This window comes from Cylas formicarius, unplaced genomic scaffold (genome assembly GCF_029955315.1).
Source record: "Cylas formicarius isolate icCylForm1 unplaced genomic scaffold, icCylForm1.1 PGA_scaffold_10__41_contigs__length_53128322, whole genome shotgun sequence".
Taxonomy (NCBI): Eukaryota; Metazoa; Arthropoda; class Insecta; order Coleoptera; family Brentidae; genus Cylas; species Cylas formicarius.
This window is the reverse complement of record NW_026844214.1, coordinates 27,556,644-27,581,547: the sequence shown is the minus strand read 5'-3', so window position 1 is coordinate 27,581,547 and position 24,904 is coordinate 27,556,644. Positions and strand designations below refer to the sequence as shown.

General features: G+C 33.4%; 1 protein-coding gene across 2 annotated transcripts in view; it reads right to left on the bottom strand.

Annotated features, from left to right (window-relative positions):
* The window catches only part of LOC132708144 (adenosine receptor A2b-like), a 130,327-nt gene that overhangs the window by 20,351 nt on the left and 85,072 nt on the right, over window positions 1–24,904 (bottom strand). The gene's annotated exons all lie outside the window — the stretch shown is intronic.

Here is a 24,904-nt window from a genome sequence, read left to right as displayed (position 1 = left end):
CGACGATTGAGAGTTGGGGGATTTCCCATTCATAACAATTTTAAATACGTTCACATTTAAAGAGTAATTCCAAAGTACAAAAAATTCCGAAATGTCAGGTGCTATTTTTTTTATAAACAATTAAAATGAAAATAATCTAAGAAATGCTTGTTCCTAGTTCTTTAAATTGAAAAATTGATGGTAAAATATTTGCTTTTTCAATATATAAAAAGGAGTCCTAAAGTTAGGAGATATTTGACCCTCTATTTTGAGCTACCCTAACCATCAGGACTTGTAACTGTTACTATTATTTATTTGTGATTTAAATTTACCCCATTTATTTGTTTAAATACTTTAGAAAATGTTGTGGTTTTTCTTTCAGTTTTTTTTTCATTTAAAGACAAGTACAGAATCTCATTTTAATGTCATGTTTTTTCAGAATTTTTGAGATTTGGTCGGTGACATTTTGAACGAAAGCACTACAGCGGTAAAACAGATACTTAAAATGTGTCTAAACTTTCTGGGATGGGTGAACTTGTCTAACATCCTTATTATTAAACCTACGCGTCCGGCCCAAAAATCATCGGTTATCAACTCTCTTGTTAACAGAGTCGTAAAACTATCTCAGCCCGAGTCATTGAACCCAGAAATAAAACACCTTACCTCTGCTCTTCTCTCTAATAATTTCCACATTAAAGATATTAAGCGTTCCATAACAAAATTCACTTCACCACAACCTTCCAATAGCAATGAAGGCGAAAGCAATCCCACACTTGCCACTATTGTCTTTTCTTATATTCAAAACATCACTGACTACATATCAAAAGTTTTAAACAAAGATACCGTCAAAACCCGATTTACCACTTGTCCAAAAAACTCCCAACATCTGCGATTCGTCAAAGACAACATTCCATTTGAGATGCCAGGAGTTTACAGCATTCTATTATTCTACAAAACATTTTAAAGTGTGCTAAAAAATATCAACAGAAACATTTCAAAATTTTAGGGGGTTATTTTACACAAACAGACACACACACCATGTTTCACTATCATAACATTTTTAAGATGGAAAAACGTTTTATGGCTGATAGTTAAAAACCTGGAACTTTTTTTAATTTCACCGCACTCACCTTTTTTTAATGCTAAATACGATAAATTTGGAAACCCCATTTTTTTCAAACATCAAACGCCAGAGAAACGGTAAGATTGAGGGAGGCGATATTTATACATCCTGTATTGAGGAATTGAAAAATTACTTAATATAGAGTGTGCTCTATATAAAATAAGAAAGTTGGTCCTTGTCAGCGAAAATACAAATATCCTGTATATAGAGGGTGAGCTACTTTTATGTTTAGTGCAGGAATATCGGAAACTACATCAGAAATATCAATATGAATATCAAATTTTGAAAAACTTAAAATGGTTTTCAGTAGAGCTTACAAAATTGCGCATTTAGAAATACTTCTACTAAACGTTTTAAAAAAAATTCATCCCGTACACCAATATAATGTTTTAAAAGTGTAAGTGAATAATAATATTATGTTAAATTGATCTTAAAGTGTTCAGTTTTCTTTAGCTTCCTCTTTGAAATTAAACCACGAAGCGCTATTCTTGCAATTCTTTGGATTGATGATTATTATTAAAAAAACACGATTGTTCCGATATTTTAATGCGTCGTAATGATGAATAAGGTGGGTTTCACAAAATGTCAAAGATATCACTCGAGAAGACATTCCCCCGGCGACGGTATAGATTTATTAGAAGCTATAAATTGAAAAATTCACTGGTAAACCTCATTTATTCCTCGTCGATATAAACGTCAATTAAATTTTATATTCCTGGGAACGTTTCATAAAACTTCCATTCGGGGTTTTCAAGTTTCGCCGGCACAGGCGTCGACACAAACATTTCGAAAAAGGATATCGGATGTCCGCGCCTCCAATTTGATTCCTATATTGAAAGGTTTCACTTCCTTTGCTTTGTTTTTGATTTCCGGATTTATTTTGTACGGCACACAATTGTTGAAACTTGACTGGCCGTTTTCTTTGCTGTTTGATATTTTCTTAAAATAATTTCTTTTCGCCTTTTTTCGTCTTATGTTGCATATAGTAGTTAGTGAATTAGTGAATTTAGACCCACCTTGATGCCGATATTTTGTTCTGAACAAATCTGATAAAAAAGACAATTCGTTCGCCACATGCCAAATGATCGAAAAATGTTTGCTACAAATATTTCACGTAAGATTCTATTAATGCGCTGCAAAAACTATTTTGGCTATTTATAAATAAAAGTACATAGGAAATAACGTTGACAGAAACGATTAATCCATTAAATTGACCAAAATATTACTATTTATAAATCTTCTGGATTCCTCTTGCGTCGGTTGTTGGTCAATCGAACTTGGAGACGAATCGCTCCGAAATTTTCTTAACCATTGAAACTTTATGAACCCCACATACGTTTTACAATTGAATTAGAAATAATAATATAAATAAGGCCTAATAATGGGTCATTTAGTTTAGATCTTGCACTCTTAGACTCTGTTAGTCGTGCAACTTCATCCGAATCACCGAAACCAAAATTAAAACACCTAACATCTGTTCTGCTTTAATAACTTCCAAGTTAGATATTTTAAGCGTTCCAAAATCAGTACGAAAGCAACCCCACATTTGCAATATCTTCAATCCGTCAAAGACAAAATTCCGTTTGAGACGCGATGAGTTTATGGGATTTTATATATATATATATATATATATATATATATATATATATATATATATATATATATATATATATAGAGAGAGAGAGAGAGAGAGAGAGAGAGAGAGAGAGAGAGAAAAAAAAACAGGATGAAATATATCAGTTGGGCTATAAGCACATGAAAGAGCTTTAAGACGGCAAACAAACACAACCGTGAAACCGGATCTCAAACCGCATTCGTCCAAACTAAAATTCTTGCATGTAGTCATTTCTTTTACCAAAGAAAAAATTGAGAATTCATGAAATTTTCCAAACAACCAAATAATCTTAACCGTGACTCAACCGAGGCAATGTTCATATAGCTCATTTAGCTCCGTCTCTGTTAAACAATATATGAGTAGGTACAGAATAGAACTCAAACCAGTTTCAGTTAACCTCTGAAGAAACCAAACCTCAGAAAGTTCGTTTCACAAACAACCGAGGCAGGAAGAAACCAGAAGATCTGTATATAGTTTTACCGTGGCTGTGGAAGCTTCTTTGATGAATTAGCCCTAAAGGGAATTCAGCATCCAGTATATGTTATATATGTTGTACTTCTATTTGAGTTTATCTTCCTGGTACGTATTATTTTCGTTAATGATGGGAGAAGAGCAATTGGGTGATTATGTGTCCTTCTGATCACTTTTTGTTTTAAGGAACACTGCAAACACAAACTTAATGTGACTATTATAAGTAGTACTTCACATCTTTTTTACTATATCCTAAATTTCATTTCATTAATTGGTTGCAGATTAATTTCGGTTTGATTAAATATAATATCTGAATTAAAACATATATTTTCTAATTCTTTACTGTAACATTCACTAAAAATTCAATAAAACTTTTAAGCAACGTGTCTTTATTAATCTATAATTTTGATGTCTTTACTGTCATGTTTTCCTTTTATTTCACTTACTATTGACCAGACACATTTATTTTTGTTACCTCTCTGTTGGTATAATTCATTACGTTAAATGTCACGTAAATTTCTTGGAGTGAGCACGGAAAAATTAAAATCTTGAATCTGATGTTTCTCAAATAAGGCAACTTTTCCACAATTCACACCATCAATGAGCGAGACTGAATCCAACTCTCGGTGCTCATTTGTTGAAGTAGTACTAAATTTTCTCGGTTATTACAAAGCAAGAAATTACATAGTATTAGTGGAAACAATGCTTCCAAATTTTCATATTCTCGGTTGAAACATCAGTATACAAGTTCACTATCTCCATAGTCACCTATATCGCTATACTTGCTGCAGCTTTCAGCGAGATTGTAAAAATTATAAAAAGAAATTTTTAAGTGCTAAGTCACTAATGAACTTCCTCAATAGCCTGTAGAAGTTAAAAATCTTGTGAATTGCTCCTGCCTCGGTTGTTGATGAATCGAACTTGGGGAGGTTTCATTTCTTCAGGGCTTAACTGAAACTAGTTTCTACTGTGTACCCGTTTGTCTCGGATAACTGTTTCCCATGTTATTGGTTAAAAGTAAAGATCTGAGTCGCGGTTAAGATTGTATGGTTATTTAGAGTTTTCTATTGATTCTCGGATTTTTCTTTTAATAGAATAATTGATTATATGCAAGAATTTTAGTTTGATCGATTAACATTTGATGTCCATTTGATATTCATGATTATGTTCGGCAACCGCTGACAAATTGCCGCAGTGTTAAGGCTCTTTAATGTTCTTTTGCCTGGCGCCTCAAACGATATTTTGTTTTTGGTGGATCAAAGGCATTGAGAGATTTTTGCACAAGTGGTAAATCTGATTTTAACATTATTTTTCTTAAATTCTGAGGTCCCTTTTGAACTCTGCACCCAAAATATATCCAGAAACAATTAAAAAGTCGCAGGTACCACGATCTCTGTTCGCCTGTGTTATCATATTTGTTCGACATAAAATATAGCCACTGGAAATGTGGTGTCCAATAGTCCCGCTTCGTCATGTAAATTGTTCTAGTTACAAAATACCGACTCCCTTCATACATTTAATTAGGTCGTCACTATTAATTAGCGCACCAACTCTCATTTAAAATTCGCATGTAAGTAATCCATTCTAATGCTAGTTGCGAACTACATTGTATTTAAACGCTACGTCCCGATTATAATGACCTCTGTTGTGCAGCGTTATTTATTTGACTTTGATATGTAATCTGATTTCGGGAGTCTGTTAATCCGGCTCAAGAAACAAGTAGCATAAACTCGGATTAGCAGTTCAGAAGGAGATTGGAAAGTTGCGAACTCGACAGATTGCAACGGGCGTTGTTAAACATCAACCAGGCTCGTTATGTAATTGGCCAGGAAAAATCGGCGCTCTAAGTTTAAGACGCCGCGGTGTTTCCACAGAATTATATCCTATGGTGACCTGTCAGAATTCTAATTTTCGGTACATGGACGCTTAAGCACAGTATAAGACAATTAAGGAAATACGTAACTTTAGAGTAATGTAAAAAGAATAAAAAAAAAAGTTCAAAATTACTTCTTGACATTTTAGTTTCCCTATTTTTTCCCTTTAATATACAAAAATGAAGTAATAAAAAGTGGTTGCCACATATAGGGTGTTTCACAACAAATGCTTAAGGTTTAAAATTAGCGGTCGTTTGTGTTGGAATACAACAATTTGCGTGTTAGTAGGTATATTTATTAGTATAAGTAATATCCAATACATATTGAGTTTACGTTTGTTTATCTTTCCCTCTCAGCACTGTTGTTCTCTGTATTTGGCTGTGCGCATCATGGTAAACTGTGTGTTGCAAGTTTTACATAATAAACGGCCGGATATTTTGTACGTATTTATTTTATTGGAAGATGTTGATTAAGTAGCCCATTCCACTTGTGTTTATCGCCCTACAACAGGTTATTTTTTGTCGTTCTTTGTTTCGAGGATTAAAAATGACTGCCGGTGTAGGTTCCGCATTTTCCGCGATCGAAAAATTGAAGGGTCGTGAGAATTATAGCGACTAGCGATTTCAAATCACTGCTCTCTTAAAGCATGATGGTCTTTGAGAATGTGTGATGGGCCAGATAGCTACCATCGCAAACGAGTGACGAAACTCTAACAGCGGTTTCAAGACGCCGGGAGGCAGCACGTAAAGAAGAAAAAGCATTGTCCAAAATAATTCTTTCTTTGGAAAAGTCAACGTACCTACAAGTGAACATTGACAGAAGTTTGAAAGACTCTTGAAAAAGCCTTTGAAGGGACTTCATCGACGTCTGCGCCTTTCGAGGAATCTGTGTTACATTAAGTTGAATAATTATGGTACAGTGGAAGATTATGTCAATGAAATTATCTCTCTCTCGCAACCATTTAATTTGATTGGTAGACCTATTGATGATGAGTTTTTAGGTGTTGTTATGCTCCAGGGGCTCACTGAAGATTATGACCCAATGGTGATGACACTTGAAAATTTTGGTTAGTTATAACCTCAGATTTTGTAAAGACCAAGCTTCTGCAAGATAAAAAATGACGCAATAGTAAATGCTCAAATGAAGACCCAGCGCTGATATCAAGAACAGGTAAAAGGACTCCTTGGCGTTGAAGATGTCGCTCTACGGGGCACTATACAAATCAGTGTACAAAAGTTAAAAATCTGAATAGCAAAAAAGCTTTGTTTGCGGCTTTTAACATAGGTGAAAAACATATTTTACCAAATGTATGATATATTGATAGTGGAGCTACTTCTCATATGACTAGCAATAGTGCATTGTTACATGTGCTGTCTGACAAAAATAAGGGACAGGAACGGGAGACGCGGTTGTCAAGTCAACCTGGCCTTGAGTTAATTAAGTGTTAATTCCCTAGTTTCAAAGGGTTTTAGTGTATCTTTTGATTCGCAGGGTTAATTCATCAACAGGGAAAAGTTGATAGCAACAGCAAGTAATGTGGATGGTTTATATAGACTTGATACAATACCAGAAACTGACATCTGTGCAAGTGCTGGAAAAGTCATAGATTCGCAAATGCTGTGCCACCAAATGTTAGGCCATCTTAATCATTTTAGCGTGAAGCTTTTAAGAGAAGGTTTGGCCTTAAGGATTAGCTATTATGGTACTCAACCTCCATCCTTGTGTAAAAGTTGCATTAAAGGTAAGCGTTCAAAGAGACCGTTCCCCAAGAATAAAACTAAGGGTGTGGCGACGAATAAACTAGATTTAATCCACTGCGATGTAATGGGACCTATAGAAATAACAATTATCAATTGACGATAACACAAAAAAGGTTGTTTGTTATTTTCTCAAAAGTAAAGATCAAGTCGCGGATTACTTTAAAGAATTTTGTGTTCGAGTCGAAAATGAAACAAAAAGAAAAATAAAAATATTACGAAGTGATAATGCAATCAGAATTTGGACAAGTTTTTAAAGCAAAGAGGTATAAACATGTACTGACGGTTCCTTATACACCGGAACAAAATGGTATAGCCGAACGCTACAACCGCACAATAATAGGTAAGGTGCGGTCAATCAGGTTTGATACAAATTGTCCAAGCCACATGTGGGCGGAGACGGCGAACACGGCTGTCTATCTTATAAATAAATCACTAAGGAGGAAAGATGGACAGGCAAGAAGATTGATCTTGGTCACCTTAGAATGTTTGGCTGTAGAGCCTTTGTTCGTGTCCCTGATGAAAAACAAGGAAAACTAGAATAGAAAAGCAAGGAATATATATTTGTTGGCTATTCTGATGTAACTGCAGGATATAGATTAATTAACCCCATTACTCACAAACTTCGAATTACAAGAGATGTGATATTTTTGGAACAGAAAATTGTGAAAACATCAAGCAAGTTCTCAGAATATCGGCGTTATTACTATGCCACTGAAGGATGCAAAAGTTGGAATGGATCATAAAAATGGTAATGTAGAACCTCTTCCGCAGACGAATAATGTTTCAGAGAGCGAATTTTTTGAAGATGCAGAGGGAACTCTAGTTGACAAAGAAGCAAGCTCCCCAGTTGCTGTAAATGGACAAACAAGTGGTATGGAAGAGGGAAAGAGTGATGTGCAACAAGTTCAAGATAGTGATGTGAATGTTACTGAGGACCGAAGGTACCCAAAAAGAATCTCTCGTAAGCCAACGTTTTTTAACAAATATATTTTGAGTGACTCATCTGATTCACATATTGATTTTGTTAGGTTATCTTTAAATGTAGAGTTACAGTCAGAAACATTATCTGCACCAAGTAAAGATCAATGGATCCTAGCTATCCAAAGGGAGGTTAATGCTTTTAGACAGTCTGATTCTTGGGAGCTCGTTGACAGGCCTCCTAACAAATAAGTGGATGCTTAAAATGAAAAGAGATTAAAGCGGCCAAATTACAACCTATAGAGCTCGTTTGGTGACAAAGAGGTTTACTCAAAAATATGGGATTAATTATACTCTAATCTGCGACTTTTGTTTGCAATAACAGCCGAATTGAATCTTGAGGCTGATCATCTTGACGTTGAAACTACATTCCTCAATGGTGACCTGAATGAAACAATATGTATTTGTCAACCTGATGAATTCGAGGAGCCTGGTTTAGAAAATAAAGTTTGTTTTTTATAGAAAGCTATTTATGGACTGAAGCAGTCGTCTTGTTTGTGTTATGAAAAAGCGAGTAGAGTATTGTAAAAATTAAACCTTGTAGAGTCAGAGATTGAACCCTGTTTGTATTTTAAAGTTACAAATAACTCTATTGCTATCGTGGGTCTGTATGTTGGCGATTTTTTCTAGTTTTATAATAATTTCGGAGAAATTAAAGTGCTAAGATCGGAATCACATAAAAACTTTGAAATAAAAGACTTGGGGCCTATGTCTTACTTCACGAAAATAGAAAGAAATCGTTCTAAAAATTGGCTGGCAGCTAAGAAGGTACAAAAGGCACAAAAAATGTAGGTATTGTGTTTAGACAAAGCCACACAGGTTTGTTAGAATTTGTTGATTCTGATTGGGCAACTCATAGTCCAGATCGTAAGTTATACTATGGTTATGTCTTTTGTTTAGCCAGTGGAACAATTCCGTGTGAAAGCAGAAGATAAAAGACTTTAGGTCTTAGTTCAACAGAGGCCGAATATATAGGTAATCTTTGATTTATGATCTCTTCACTATTAAGTGAGTGTCAAATTTTAAATGTATCACAGGCATGTAGAGTATATAATGTTACTCAAAGTGCCATAAAATTAGCCCAAAATCATATGAAATACCATTCCTTATGTGAAAAAGTTAGAGATGGAAATGTTACCTTATGACTTGGTAGGAGATTTACTGTGGCTAAAAAAACACTTGTATGTAAATGGTAAACTAAGCTTTTTATTTTAGCTTGTGGTATCGTATTGTATTCGCCTATGTACCCCAAATATTCAGGGAGAATACTGGATTACAATATTTTGGGTATTAGTAGGTACTTTATTTGTATAAGTAATGTATTGCGTTTACATTTCTTTATCTTTGCCTCTCAGAACTATACATATTGGGTTCTGTTGTTCTGTGTACTTGTCTGTCATGTGCGCGTCATATTAAAGTGTGTGTTGCAAATTCTACATAATAAACGGCCGGTTATTTTGTACGTATTTATTTTATTGAAAGGCGTTGATATAAGTACCTAATTCCGCTTGTGCTTATCGCCCTGCAACAGTTTGTTATATAAACCTTGGCCACAGAACCACTAGCTTCACAAATATGGCCAAAAAATAAGAATTTCGTTTTGTATATTAAAAATGAAAATAGACAGAACAATAAAATATTGCAAAAGTATTATGAAGACACGATTTCTGTTTCTGATTTCTAAAGCAATACATAAAGAAAAAAAAATAGTGGGCAGCTGGTACTTCTTAAGATGTACTTTATTATTGCTTTATGTGCCATTGCTCAGTTAGTTTGTGCAACAATAAGAGCTTTAATTCCATAAGATATGCATTTATCCCAGATAGCACACATATCCCGGGACATGTCGAGGATATTCTTAGGATACATGTTAGCATATATACTATGAATATACTGTACAATACATCCCAAGGATATCTTCTGAATGGATAGCTTGCGGATTTACTGTACACGATATCCCACAGATATCCTCTAAATAGATGGCCTGAGGATGTCCCCTTGAGCCATAATGGGAACAATAGAATAGAAATAAGGGAAAAAATTGAAAAACCGTAAAACAAAATGAAACCTAAAAAGTTAAATTTTGAACAAATGAGAAGAAAAATACTTAGTTTTTTTAGATTTGTGGTATTATGGGAGACATTTTATTGGCAACATTTTTGTGCAGATCTACATCGAAGTCAGTGTTGGCAAGTCGAAAAACGGAATCAAACATTTAAAATCAACTTATTTTTATTATTTTTAGACGCGAATGAGACAAGTAACGCTTTAATAATAAAAATATCACAGAAAACACAGATTCATCTATATAAAAAAATTACTAAAAACGTTCGGCTGCAACCAATGAGGCAACTTCTCGCGGTCGTGCCGTGCCGAATTCGCCCGAATCTCGTCGGCTTCTCCTCCGTATCTCCGTATCAGTAAAGCTTTATGGTAATATAAAACCGAAGATTTGATAAATTGTTACCAGAACGAACCATTGTTGTGTAGGCTACCAACATCATGCCTTGTTTTGTATTATTTTGGTAGGTCAATGAGATCGCAAGATCAGGCGGCGGCAGCAGTTGTGAGTTTGTAAAACAAGCTCTGACCCCGCTGATTTCAAATGATCTTGCAATGAAATTTAATTTGTTGGGCATGAAGAAAAGGACAAATTTTGAAAAGTAAAATTGGAAAATTAATATTTGGTAAATAGATAAAATGTTTTTTAAAAATAAATAGGACGTAAATGTAATATAAATAAAGTATAAGAAATATAATTTAATAAAATATATATTATGGCGATTGCTTAGTTGATATTTTTTTTAAGGAGTGATTGCTAGACCGAGTTAAGATAAAACTAACTTTTTTGTAACCTATTATAGGTTTCAGATTACATATTTTTTTGATCCTAGACTTTTTTCGTATCTTATTGCTTTGTTTTTGAAAACAAAAATAAAATCCACTTTTTCTTCATGTTTTTTGAGCAGGTAAATTTAGGCATACAAAACTAAACTAATTTTTTATTTAAGTAAGCAATCTTAGAAAAAATCCCCGAGAACAAAATTATATTTTTAAGTATATAGTGTAGTTAGTATATTTTTTTCTTAAAGGGGATGCAAGAATCAGTCCCCAAAAAGAAAGTATTAATTTTAGGAATTATCCTGCATAAAGTACAATTTTCATATTAAAATGGTTGTTGGGTTAATTCATGAAAACGTTTTTCCTATTTTTTAGGGCTTGTTTTTATAGTGAGCTTAGGTACCATCATAAGCAAAAAAACTAGGAAAATTTTTACGTTGACAGAAAATATTGCATGAAAATAGTTTTGTGAATTTACGAACACACGGAGGTACTAAACTAAAATAACTTTATTAATAATAAGGAGTACGCTGATTAAAATCAACACTCTCCCTTATATTTTATAGGTTAGGTTCTCTTGAACAATGTTTCCTCTTCTCCTTTTAAAGTGGATAAATAACAATTAATCTCAACACTCCTCGTTGATTTGAAGTTTTACAAAAGTGTTTGGATAAATTAAAATCGTGATTACCAGAATAAACATTAGCAGTGTTATAAACACAATATTACACTTATCTCAAAGTTTTACAAATAAATCCTTGCTTAAAGGTTTTGTCAACATGTCTGCTAAATTTTCCTCAGTTGGTTAGTTTTGGTTAGTTAGTTCAACAGATATTTTCTTGTGTAATACTAAATCTTTTAAATAATGATTCTTTATGTCCATGTGTTTAGCCCTTTTTGAATTCTCATTACTTTTTGACATTAATATTGAACTTCTGTTATCACAAAAAAGCAGTGTGGGAATATTAAGCTTAAACTCATTTGCAGCCGCTGCAACATATTCCGCTTCGCCGGTAGAAAGAGCAACGCATCCCTGTTTCTTTGAAAACCAGCGTACAGGGTTGTTACCAAGTAGAATTAAACAACAACTGACACTCTTCCGATCATGTTTATCTGATGCCCAATCTGAATCTGAAAAAGCTTTTAATTTTACTCTGTCATTACTTGATTAATTTTCCACAAAAGTTAATCCTTTAAATTTACTAGTATTTAAATAACGTAATATTATTTTTCCTGCGTTTCAAGTATCATTCGTTGGCTTGTCCAGAAATCTACTTAAATATGAAACAGAAAATGTTATATCAGGTCGTGTAGTTGTTGATAAGTACATCAGTCCTCCGATCAATTGCCTGTAAGGAACATTCACTATCTCAATATTTTCATTATATTGAAATCCTTTTTCCATAGGTGTAGATTTTCCACTACATTCTTTCATGTTAAAATTTTCCAATAGTTTTTCAATAAATTTAGTTTGCTTTATTTCTAGTTTACCTTGTTCTTCCTTACTGTTTATTGTCATCCCTAAGAAATTCTTAACTTCTCCCATATCTTTTGCTTGAAAATATTTCTTTAGTAAAAATACTGTTTCTTCAATCGCTTGATCTCTGAAAATTGTTTTCCACAGCAAAATTATTAAAAGTTTCATTCCAAACTTTTGGAGACTCTTTGAGACCATATAAATCTCGATTCAATCTTAAAACTGTTGATTTTGTTTGGAGACACTCAGATGGATATACATAAACCTCAGTTTCTAATTTTCCATTTAAGAAAGCTGTAGGAATATCTAACTGTTTTATTTTCCAATCTTTCTGTAATGCTATGGAGAATAAAACTCTCTCGTATGCCATACGTGCTACAGGAGCGTAAACTGGTTCAAAAGGAGGCTTCTCCTTAATTTGGAAACTTCTAGCCACTATTCTAGCCTTTTTTATGCCATCTTCTTTTGTTCGAAATACCCATTTTGTCTGTATCGGTGTTTTACCTTCTGGTAATTGCACTTCAGTCCAGGTTTGCATTTTTTCATGGGAGTGTAATTCCTTTTTTATAGCTTTCTTCCATTTAACTGTTTTTATCGCCTCATCGTAATTCTTTGGATCAATCTGTGATGTTAACAAACAATATGCTGAGTAAATTTCATACTCACTAAGATTTTTTGGTGTGTTTATATTTCTTCCATGTCTTGATGTTTCAGTTTTTGTTACATTTCTGTCTTTATCATTTAAACTTTCTGACTCTATCCCATCATTATCATCTTCTAATTCATTTATTCTATATTTCTTCCATGTCTTGATGTCTCAGTTTTTGTTACATTTCTGTCTTTATCATTTAAACTTTCTGACTCTATCCCATCATTATCATCTTCTAATTCATTTATTCTACCTACTTCATTTTCGTCTGTTTCTGCCTCTTTATTGTAATTTTTTTCATCTCTTAATATTATTTTCTTCATCGCTATTTTTTTGTCTTTGACTTCTTCTATTAACTGATTGTAATTTGTCTGATTTTCATCAAATGTAACGTCTCTGGAATATATAATCTCATTCTTCTCAAAATCCCAAAGCCTGTATTCATTTAAACCATATCCAGTCATAATACATAATGTTTCTCCAATTTATTTGTTTTTGGTAAAACAACTGACCATGCTTTACTCCCGAAAACTCTTAATTTTGATAAATTGTTATTTTGATACTACCATTTGCTTTTGTGGGTTACCGATTTAACTCGTATGCTGAACATAAGATTGCCTCTCCCCATAACTTTTTGGGTAAATTTTTTTCAGCAAATTTAGTTCTTACTTTAACAAAGTTCGGTTCTTTCGCTCAGACTTACCGTTCTGTTGCAGGCTATATGACAGCGTATACTCAATCTCAATACCTTTATTTTTACCATACTGTTTGAAATAATTTGAAGAAAATTCACCACCATTATCAATTCTAAATTTTGTGTTTTTTGACCCTGTTGTGTTTTTATTAGCTTAATAAAATAAATTTGAGCAGCCTCATCTTTAGATTTTAACAATTTGACTACAAAAAATGTGAATAGTCATCAAGTAAAACCTAAAAGTACCTATGACCTTCAAAAAATGGAGTTGACGCTGGCCTTGCAATATCTGTATGAATAAATTGACCAATCGGAGTAGTTTTTCCAGTACATTGATAAAAAGTTTTTCTAGTACTTTTACCTTCCACACAATTACTACAAATTTCATCACTATAAGGTAAACTTAACTGTTTTAGACCATTATCATTTATTACTTTATAGCAATTTTCAGCCTTTAAATTTATAACAATCAAAAATAAATTATTAAACTTTCACAATAAAATGTAAAATTGTTATGTATTATTTTTGCATGTTTTCTACCTGCTTTATCAGTTGCAAATATTATTTAAAACCTTTTTTTAATAATTTTGACACCGAAATTAAGTTATGCGATATACCATTAACTATTAGAGATTCTAATTTTATTTCTTTATCTTGACAAATACCACTCAGTGTTCCCTTTTTCTCTGCAACCAACGTCTCTCCACTCTTGGCCGTACCTACTTTTATTTCTGTCTTTAAATCTTGTATATCTATCATATAGTCTTGCAGTTCACTTGTCTGTCTTCTCTTTTTCTGCAGCAAAATTTGATACTTCTTTCTCCAACGTATCTTCAATCTGTTTCTCCTCCAGAAATGCTTTAACTCTAAACCTCCAGTTATTGTAATTCTCTGCATTTAATTGTGGAAATACCACCGACGACGTATTCATTTTGCCGTTACAAGTTTAATACACGTGTTCAAAAAAAAAACTTTTTCGAATTTTCTTTCTTGCGTGGTTCTGGGCCCATAACCTCTTATGAATTTACGAACACGCGGAGGTATTAAACTAAAATAACTTTATTAATAATAAGGAGTACATTAATTAAAATTAACACTCTCTCTTACATTTTCTAGGTTAGGTTCTATTGAATATGAATGAAATGAATGAAATACATAAATGTATCATATCATCGTGGAGATTAGCATCTAAGATCACTTTCATGAGAGTACTATCAGCGTCAAATGAAGCCTTTACGTAAAAGGCGGATATAGGGATTTTTTAAATCTGTTTTTCAAATTTATAAGGTACCAGTATCGTCCTTTTTTTTATAAAGTATAGATATATAACACCTGTCTTTCTCAAAACTAAAACATTTTCAGATGCGGATAAGAAGGCAAACACAGCATAAACATCAAAAGAATGTGAGAATTCAATAGCTGCTTGGCTGAAAAGCTACTTTCACCAAAGAATGACAGATGTCAAATATTAGTTATTCTTTTAGAGTTTTATTCAAGATATAGTAGATTACTCTATATTTAAGATACTTTAGGTTAAGTTATTCTATATTTTTGATATATTATACACCTACAATTTGTTCATATCTACAATAGAAAAAAATGTGTTTTATTAATGGTATCAATCGGCAGTCCTTCACTTTTACCTTGAAAAGCAAAATTAAAGATTAAATATTAATTGGAAAAAATTCAAATATCGCCAGTAATGACTTCACCCAGTAGGTTAATTCCATCACACGCGAGTACCAAATACTGGGATTGATTTTTTGTAGTCGTACAACCAATTGGACTACTGGACATTACTTTTCCAGTATTTCTCATAGGCTGTTGGAAATAACCCAATAAGTAAGGTCCAATATATCTATATAAGATCCTATATCCTTACAGTCGAATATACTAACGACGTCTCAACTAGTATAATTGGATGCCCTTAGTATCTCCTAACAAACATTCTATGGACATACATACCTGATATACCGTGGACGTTCCAATTAGTAATATCACATATGATTGAGACGTCGTAAGGATATGTCTTAGCTGAAACAGTATATCCCTATGATATACGCTATGTCCCGTCAGATATTCCGAGGACATTTTACGGACGTTCTTGTGCTATTTGGGAATGTACGCGCGTGCAAACAGATTTTTTTTGGAAACTTGTGGTTTTTATTTATACACACCTTATATACTAGAATTCATCAAAGGCTACATGAATCTGGAAGTTTTGGAAAAAAGGGCAACCGGAGATCCGTACCAAGAAAATTGCATGCCTCACCTGAATGAAGGATATTAAATGAACAACTCTGGAGAGAAAGAGATGGCTTTTTCCTTTAGATTATTGTATTTGGAGACATCTAAAAGAATCAGTAGACCAATATAGTAAATCGAAAACCAAAGAAATCAAATAATTGCGTCCAGGAATATTCTAGCCTATAAGGGACTCACTGATTTTGGAATTTTGGCATTTTGGCAGGGCAGATTAATAACTTTGCTTAAATATCCTGTACTAACAAATTGAACCGTCATCAATGAAAGTGGAAAGAAAGGGTTGAGAGACTGTCCCCAACACAGAAGGATGTAGTGGTTGCTTTGACGGCCGTTGCTAGTGCATTTGATTTTAAAACCGGTTAAGGATGATTCCTTGTTCTCATCGAAATCTTGAGTAATACAATATGTATTTTAAGCAAAATACACTATTCAGACTCAATGTATCGCCAAATGGATTGCAGCCATGCATGAACGATGCTTCTTTGGATTCTTGCTTGTATGGGGAAGATTTGGCTGATAGGCTTAAATCATCCATAACCATTGGCAGATCATTGACCGATTTGAAAACCAAAACAAGGTCTTTACAGCATAGAGAGTGAAACTTGATAGGCCCGGTTCAAGTGGACAAAAGTCATCGTACTCTTAAAAGGGGGAACACATATCCTCCGAAGAAAATAATAAGTACTTTTGCTGGAATATTGCGCATGAGCTTCGGGACGTTACGAATTCTATAACTCAGGAAAGATATAAAATTCCTTTTGAGAGGCCAGATTTCATTCCGACAAATCCTGTTTGGTCCCAACAAGATAAATATTCCATTTATAAAGGTTAAACACCTGGTAGAGGCATATGCAGTTTGTTAGACTTGTAAGAATCCATTAATTTCAAAAATGGCCACTTTGGACTTGAAAGAAGCTTAATTACCATCTGCATGGCCGATAATTGAAAATTAAAAGATTTTTTTTAGTTTTATTTTGATTCTGTATATCTGTCTCACGTGTGGCCCTTTGGTTTATGCACAACCCCGTGGGTCTTTATAAAGGTAATGAAACCAGTAGCTTCTTATCTACGTGCCAAGGGCTTTCTCTCAATAGTTTATTTAAATGACTTTTTACTGCGTGGTAATAGTTATAATTCCTGTATAAAAAATGTTCACCTAACTTGCAACACTGATTAGTTTGAGTTTTGTTACTAATTGCGACAAGAGTATTTTACATCCTTCCCATCACTTATCTGAAGTATATCAAAAGATAAACCGGAGGGGGTGATTAATATGATAAGTTTAGCAATTTGAACCCTTGCAAAATAAGAGATTCTGCCGAGCTCTGTGGTGTGCTAGTTTCAATTTGCGCAGAGATTTGATAAATGGATGATAATTCCTGATCATTTACAGAAAGATTTTATGTTTATCAGTCTGCAATGTTACCCACTAGAGATATTCTCAAATGTGGACATTTGATAAAGACACGGTGTTGTTGAAACAATTGTCATGTCAAAATATATAATTTCGTGAAAATCTGAACTTTTAGTTGTTATTTATTTTGATAAATCGAAAACCCCACTGAAACGCATCTCTATTCCTAGGTTGGAATTGTGCGGAGCCGTTTTATTGGTTCGCCTTATTTCCTATAGATGCCAAGCATTTGAAGACAAAATTGCGTTCAGTTAGATATATACGTGATCCGATTCCATAATTTTGCTTTCCTGAACTAAGTCTTCTCCTCATAGGCGAAAAACGTTCGTAAGTAATCGTGTGACGATTATTCATGAGAGAATTTCTTGCAGAAATTGGCGTCACGTACCTTCTGAGCTCAGCCTTGCTGATTTGGGTTTTAGAGGTCTCTTAATGGGCGGCTTACTTCCGGTCAAAACGATTGATTAGTATTAGTTGAAGATCAATCTTCCGAAGAAAGTTCGGTGGAAGAACGAATAATTTTATTGGCTAATATATCAGTTCCTTATTTGTTTGAGGAATTAATTAATAAATATTCTTCCTTTGATCGCTTGCAATTGGTGTTTTCTTTCATTTTACGTTTCGTGAACAATATTAAAAGTCCTGTTGGTGAAATTAGCGGATATTTATCATTACGAGAAATGGACGAATCAATGCAGATTTTGGTTAGGCACTTACTCCTCTAAATAACTCCTTTTGAGCTGCTTTACATCGCTTTTTAGCTCGTAGTGATAGATGTGAACACCTATATAGTGATTGCGACATAAATTTTGTAGGTGCGGAAAAGCAGTTAAATAGTTTTATGCGAGATCTGCCCATAAAGTGTATATCACCTGGCACTTCAACCACCCTTCGGCTCCACATTTTGGTCGGTCATGGGAAGCGGGGGTGAAAGCTATTAAAAGTCACCTTTACAGGGTCGTTGGTGGTCAGATATTAACATATGAAGAGTTGAACACTGTTATCCAAATTGAAGTCATTTTGAACTCTCGTCCACTTACCCCTTTTAGTAGCGATCCTAACGATCTTTCAGCCCTCAGGAATTTAAATTTTTATGACGATCGTAATTATATGTTACACCTCTTCGTAGAAATGACCCAATCTCGCCAATATACTGTTCTGAGCAGTACCAAAATGCCCTTTGGCAAAATTTTTATAAACAGGCATTAAAAAAGAATGAGGATAAGACCATTGATAGTGAATATACTACCATCTGTGGTTAATTATTCCACAGTTTTTTGGCTCTGTTTTAAGGCTGTGGTGCCACCTAGCGACTAGAAGGGTAACTACGTATATCGTTGAACCGAGGTGGCTTTTACTTGATGAAAATCCATTTATCAAAATAAATAAGAACTAAAAGTTCAGATTTTCAAGAAATTATATATTTTGACATGACAATTGTTTCGACAACACCGTGTCTTTATCAAATGTTCTCGAAACAATTGTCATGTCAAAATATATAATTTCGTGAAAATCTGAACTTTTAGTTCTTATTTATTTTGACTACGTATATCGATTTCCACGAAGAGGTGTAACATATAATTACGATCGAACTTCACTTACCAGGAAAGTTCGTTTGATCACCAAATTATATCGCAAATTTTCAACAAGTTTTATTTTGGTTTTGCGTTCAGTGTTCTTACTTACTTGTTGTGTTTTTATTTGGGTTACATTGATCAAATAAAATATTTTTAAAGTTTTAAAGCCTCATAGTATAAGCATCAATCATTTTGATAAGTACAAAATACAGCACCCAACAAAAGTATTTTTCTAAAATTAATTTCGCAAGCAAACCTTTACATATTTTTTTTATTTGTCAACTGCACATTTCATAAAAAAATTGAATTTCACGAAAAAGTGTCTAATCTATTAAATATACTAAAATTTACTTTTTTAATGTCATCATAGTTTAAGCATTAATTGTTTTGATAAGTACAAAATTCAGCACCCAACTAAACTATTTTTCTCAATTTAATTTGACAAGCAATCCTTTACTTATTTTTTTTATTTGGAAACTGCACATTTCATGAAAAATTTGCATTCCACGAAAAAGTGTCTAATCTATTAAATATATTAAAATTAACTTTTTAAATGTCATAAAATTCGCAAATAAATCATAAATTATTATTATTATTATTATTAATAAATTGTAATAAACTTTACCGGAACATTAAAATTATTTTGAAATTTTTAATTAAAACATATTACTATTTGTGGATAAGCACTGCACAAGTTATTTTAAATATTATTTTGATTACTATAGTTACTATTAATATGAAATATACAATAATTATAAACTATGCTAGATTGACTCGATTTTTGATTTTGATATACTCGAGTTATATTAGGCTGACTTATCTGCTCTTGAGATTCTTGTTTCAATTAGTTGCTGATGGTGATCAACTCCCTTTCTTGCGACACTTGACACCGCTGCCGCCGTTTTCGAGTGACTTGCAATATTATTTTTTTTTGTATGTTATTCCCATTCATAGATGCTGCCAGTTTAAACCCATATAGCAATACGAAAATATAGTGACCCTACTACAGCAAAAAGTGATGCGCCGCAGGTGGCTATGATATTTCCGTAGAAAAGGTGTGGATCTTTTGCACATGCCCCAACTAACTGAGTTGCCACATTGCCGTAATTTTTCTGAAAAAATGTACTAATTCTTATGAGAATGCAAAATCAGTCTCTGAAATCCGAATATAATTGGCAACGCAGAGCTAGGTAATTCCTATTGTCAGTGAATACCAACAGTCCGTGCCATTTTTGTTTACATTTTTCGTGTCTATGATTCTCTCCGTACCTTTTCCGTGCCTATATAAGGTAAGTGTTGCCTTATGAACAAGTTAATTTAAAAGATTTAAAAGTGGTTTCTATAGGACTCCCCTTCACAAACTTGTATAATTTGTGTTTTCAATACTTGCTCCTTTACGAAATTACAGCAAGTGTGGCAAATATGAGGATCTAATAGGATCTCAAAACAAACCCGAATGATTTAACAAGCTGCAACTACACTTAAATTGCTACATAGGAAAGATGTTTCGGTAATATGTTTTAGTGTACAAGAATTACAGGAAATATAAGAAAACAATTAAGCTGCAAGTTTTACTAGAACAATCACAAGAAATACCGCTTAATAGTTACAAATCCATGTAAAATTCAATGTGGGAAAGATTTCGTTTGTCATCACGCTCAGTGAAAATGAAATTACTTTTCGGTTGGTCAAAAAGTTACAGAAATTATTACCCAATAAGGTGGGGAATTTTCACAATCAGTTTAGCTGGCAACTATTCAAAATTTTGTTGTACTTCATTTGTAGGTCACGTACCTCTTTAGGGAGGTAAGTGAATACTACACACACAATTCAATTTGACACTGATTAAATAGAAACAGTTCTATCAATAAATACTGATTTTGTAAATCTGCTTGTTGGATTCGGGACAACTTGAGTAGGAAAAATATTATATGCACAGCTTGTTAAGAAGAGATCTTGATTAGTCTCCGACTGTTTTCCCAAAACTTGCTTGGGTCAAGAGTTAACTATGTCCTTGACTCGTAAGTATCACCTCCCTCTTTTGTGTGAATAACTATATAGTACCAGTTTTTGGACAAGTAATTGGACTGATTCATGTTCTCTATCCAATTTTTTTTTGTAGGCTGTTTCATATTTTTCATATAATAATCACTTACCCAGGTAGTGTCATTCAATTAACATTTTATTTTTTAGTTTACCAAAAGATGAACTTCTAAGGAAACAATGGATAACATTCCTTGCCAAAAATGGAGCTGCCAGGGAGGCTCATAACTTTAGAAGAGCATCCATATGTGAGGGTCACATCAGTATTGTAAGCTATAGAAGAGCTAAACTCTTGATAAAGTGTGCAGCGTAGTGTCTTTTAGGTGGATATTATTATCTTGTTATCAAATTGTTAGCAAATCGGGTTACTTGTTTTCTGGTCATATTAGAGTACCAAATGGGGGCGTTTTTGGGCTTTATTTCCAACAAGTTGTTGTAATAATTTCTTTCCTAGGTAAAACTAGAGTAGACACCAGCAGATCTTTAATCTTCAGTGATAGTCAAAAAAACATTACAAGTTATAGTTATGTTAAGTTGTGGTACATAATGACCAGCAGTCATCAGTTTTTAAAAAAAACTTAGGGCACAATAACCAATTGTCAACAAGTGCTTCTTATTTAAATTTGGTTTCGAATTTACAGTTAATGACATTTTTGCTTTAGTTATTCTAACTAATAATTAACAAATTAACAAATTAATTAACAAATTTAAATTAAATTACCCTTTCGTAGCGAATGTTTAAGGATGTTTAAGTTTAAAACCTCGGCAACCTCGCTGCGCATCAACGTCGCACCCGCGCGCCAGCCTCCCCAGTCGGCCAGTCGCCGTCTTGCTATCACAATGTGCAGGACCTATTTCAAAAAAATTGTTCGCGTTTGTACAACTGTGCAAATAAATCGTTAAATTGAAGAGCAGTTCCTTTTTATCGAATGATTCTCCCAATTGCGTTCTCGCACTCACATTCGTATTGTTGAAAGTTTTAAGCTTATATGTGCAGGTTTGGTGTAAATGGTGAGGTAAATTGAAGCCTGATTCCTATATATTACTAAAATTGAAATTAAACAAATCGCCCATCCTCTAAACTACAAAGATTTAGTCAAACCCAAAGTCAAGGTTCCAACGCTGAAAATTTATATAAATATTCTTTGGGTCACTCTGTAGTCATTTTGCATATGAAATGAGATTCGATTGCGCTACTTTAAATATACAACTTGTTGCGAAAATATCTTTAGCTCACCAAGTATAGAATTAACTTTAATGAATATTCAAAACCTAACCCCCCGGCCGCTTTCGAGACTCCTTAATTGCGAGCGCAGGTGAACAAAACTTTGAGAGTTCATATTAATAGACATTAAATTACGCTACGTCAACGTCAGACATTTCTCCCGAGGCGTTTCCCGAAAACAAAACAAAAATGATGTGATACGTGAACCCACAGGATCGACTTTAATTTATAGAATGACACATCGAAGCCTGACTTAATCTACCAAATTTATTTTTTTTTATTGAAAGAACTGTACCAAACACTAACTAGCTAGAGCTTTGGGAATATTTTTTCACAAAAATGACAATAAGTCGCTTTGTTTTGGCAGAAAAATTTTCTTTCACGCAAACGATGATTTGATATAGGATGTTTAAAAATAAATCTGACGGTTTAAAAAAACTCCATGAGGTCATGTCTTTTTATATTTGATTGTGAAATTAAGATAATAAGAAATAATTGAGACCTAAAGTATAAGACACTTTTTGAAGTGGTGGCTCAATTTTCAATTTTTCTGACATCGCATTTTTTTAAAATGAACATTACAATTGTCATTTATTTCCATTGAATTATATTAATTTTTCAAAGAAACATTTACAAGCTATTACAATAGTATTTACAAATTTTCTGAATTCCTCCTGCGTCGATTGAAGTTCAAACGAACTAGCTGACGTTTCGCCAATCATCTTCTCGGCATCTTCAGAGGTTAACTAATACTTGTACTTACCAGTTTTAGGTCTGATTTTCAATTAATAAAATATATTACTATTAAAAAAAGTTAAGTAACATTTTAATAAAAAAGAACTTCTTAACACGACGCGCATACGCGTACATTGACATACTGTCAACTTTCTAAAAAATTCACACGGATCTGGAAAAATTGGCATACAATATGAAATTTAAAAAACAAATAAATAAAACTAGATTTTAATTGAATGATGATGAAATAGGGATCCCAGATGGCTACGCCACACATTTAACTATTTTTTTCCTAATAATTTCACGGCAGTACTTTTCAACAAGTAAAATTTCATTTTTTAATAGATTGCCAGGGCAACACATGTATATTGTCGGAAAATCTTCTCTCTAGAGTAACGAATTATAATTAAATATGATATAGTTCCAAAAGTAGTAGCGAAAGATTTGGTTTTAGTTTCGCCGAACCTAGACAGATGGCAGCACAAATTAAGAATTCCTAAATAATCAAACACCTAAGTTAGTTCACCCATCTACACGACAGGACAGGTTCTAGCGGGAAAGGTTCACCACTCACTTACAAATAGTAGCATAGAGTCATAACCAGATAAGTTTCGCGTACAAATCCCACCACAGGTAAAACAAAATATAAATTTCTTACCAAATAAATAGGATTTTTTTCGTAATATTCTGATAAAGGATGGCGTGCCAAGAAGCCTTTGCTACAAAACCAATGGCTTCGGAAATCAAATTACGACTATTTCGTTTACCAATTACCATAACAACTAAATTACGAAGTCAATAAGCTCACTGGTTTTTTGTCAAAGAAGCAAAATTAAAAATCGTAAAAAATAGAATTTTCAACACAATTTGATGTTAAATATTCTTACCGAATTCCACTTTAACATTTCTGAGTGCTTATTTTTAGTGCTGTTTTAACCAGGGATAATGGGACTCTCGCTACGGAGTCAGGCTGGGCTTTCTCAGATAGGTATTTCGCTATACTGAATGTACAACAGGCAACAATAGCATGTATTTTGTTCTTGGCTTATAATTGCGTTGTTAATTTCTTTCGAACCCTGCTAAAATATTCCGCCCTAATTGATTCCTCGACACGTTCATGGTCTCCTTGTGAATTTTAAAGATATTTGCAAAATCTAGTAGGCGGGTATGATACAGACAGAACAACAAAAACAAGAACAGGACGAAAATTGTTTAGTTTCATTAAATATCCTATTCATCATTATCTGTAGAGACAGACAGCTGGCTTGAAAATTAGCTAACTTTATTAATTTAACTATCGCTTCGGTTCATGAACGCGACGAGACGTCTGGTAATCCATTGTCCTAATTTTATTTCAAATGGGTGCCCACCGCTTCGTACAAATTGCAGCGACGGATGTTTGGTCAGAAAATATGAGTTCCGCGAAAACCATATATATATATATATATATATATATATATATATATTCGCTAAGTTATGAAAATGCATGTTTTGGCTATAATCTTCCGTAAATCAAGGGCGAAAACCATTATTTGTAACAAAAGAAGGTGTTTAAGTATATATCTGCATTTCTAAGGTAGATTTGGGTACAATAAGAGGCGAAAAAGCAGATTCTGACTAAGATTTTATCGAAATCGGCAACTATTTGACTCAGAAAGGTTGCCTTACGTCGAAATCTAATAGTTTATTAGGTTTTCGTTACTAAATGCCCAAAGACGCCGATTTTGACTAGAATTTGAAAGATATTGACATGAATATATACTGTTCGCTAAGTTATGAAAATGCATGTTTTGGCTATAATCTTCCGTAAATCAAGGGCGAAAACCAATTATTTGTCCCAAAAGGAGGTGTTTTAAGAATATATCTGCATTTCTAAGTAGATTTGGGTACAATAAGAGGCGAAAAAGCAGATTCTGACTAAGATTTTATCGAATCGGCAACTATTTGACTCAGAAGGTTGCCTTACGTCGAAATCTAATAGTTTATTAGGGTTTTCGTTACTAAATGACCAAAGACGCCGATTTTGACTAGAATTTGAAAGATATTGACATGAATATAAACTGTTGTATCAAAAAATGATAGTTTAAACTGATATTTGCGGTTTTGATGCGGTTTTAGATACGATATGAATTGAAGAGCCGATTTTGACTGGAATCTGTTAAAATGACAAGAAAAAACCTATTA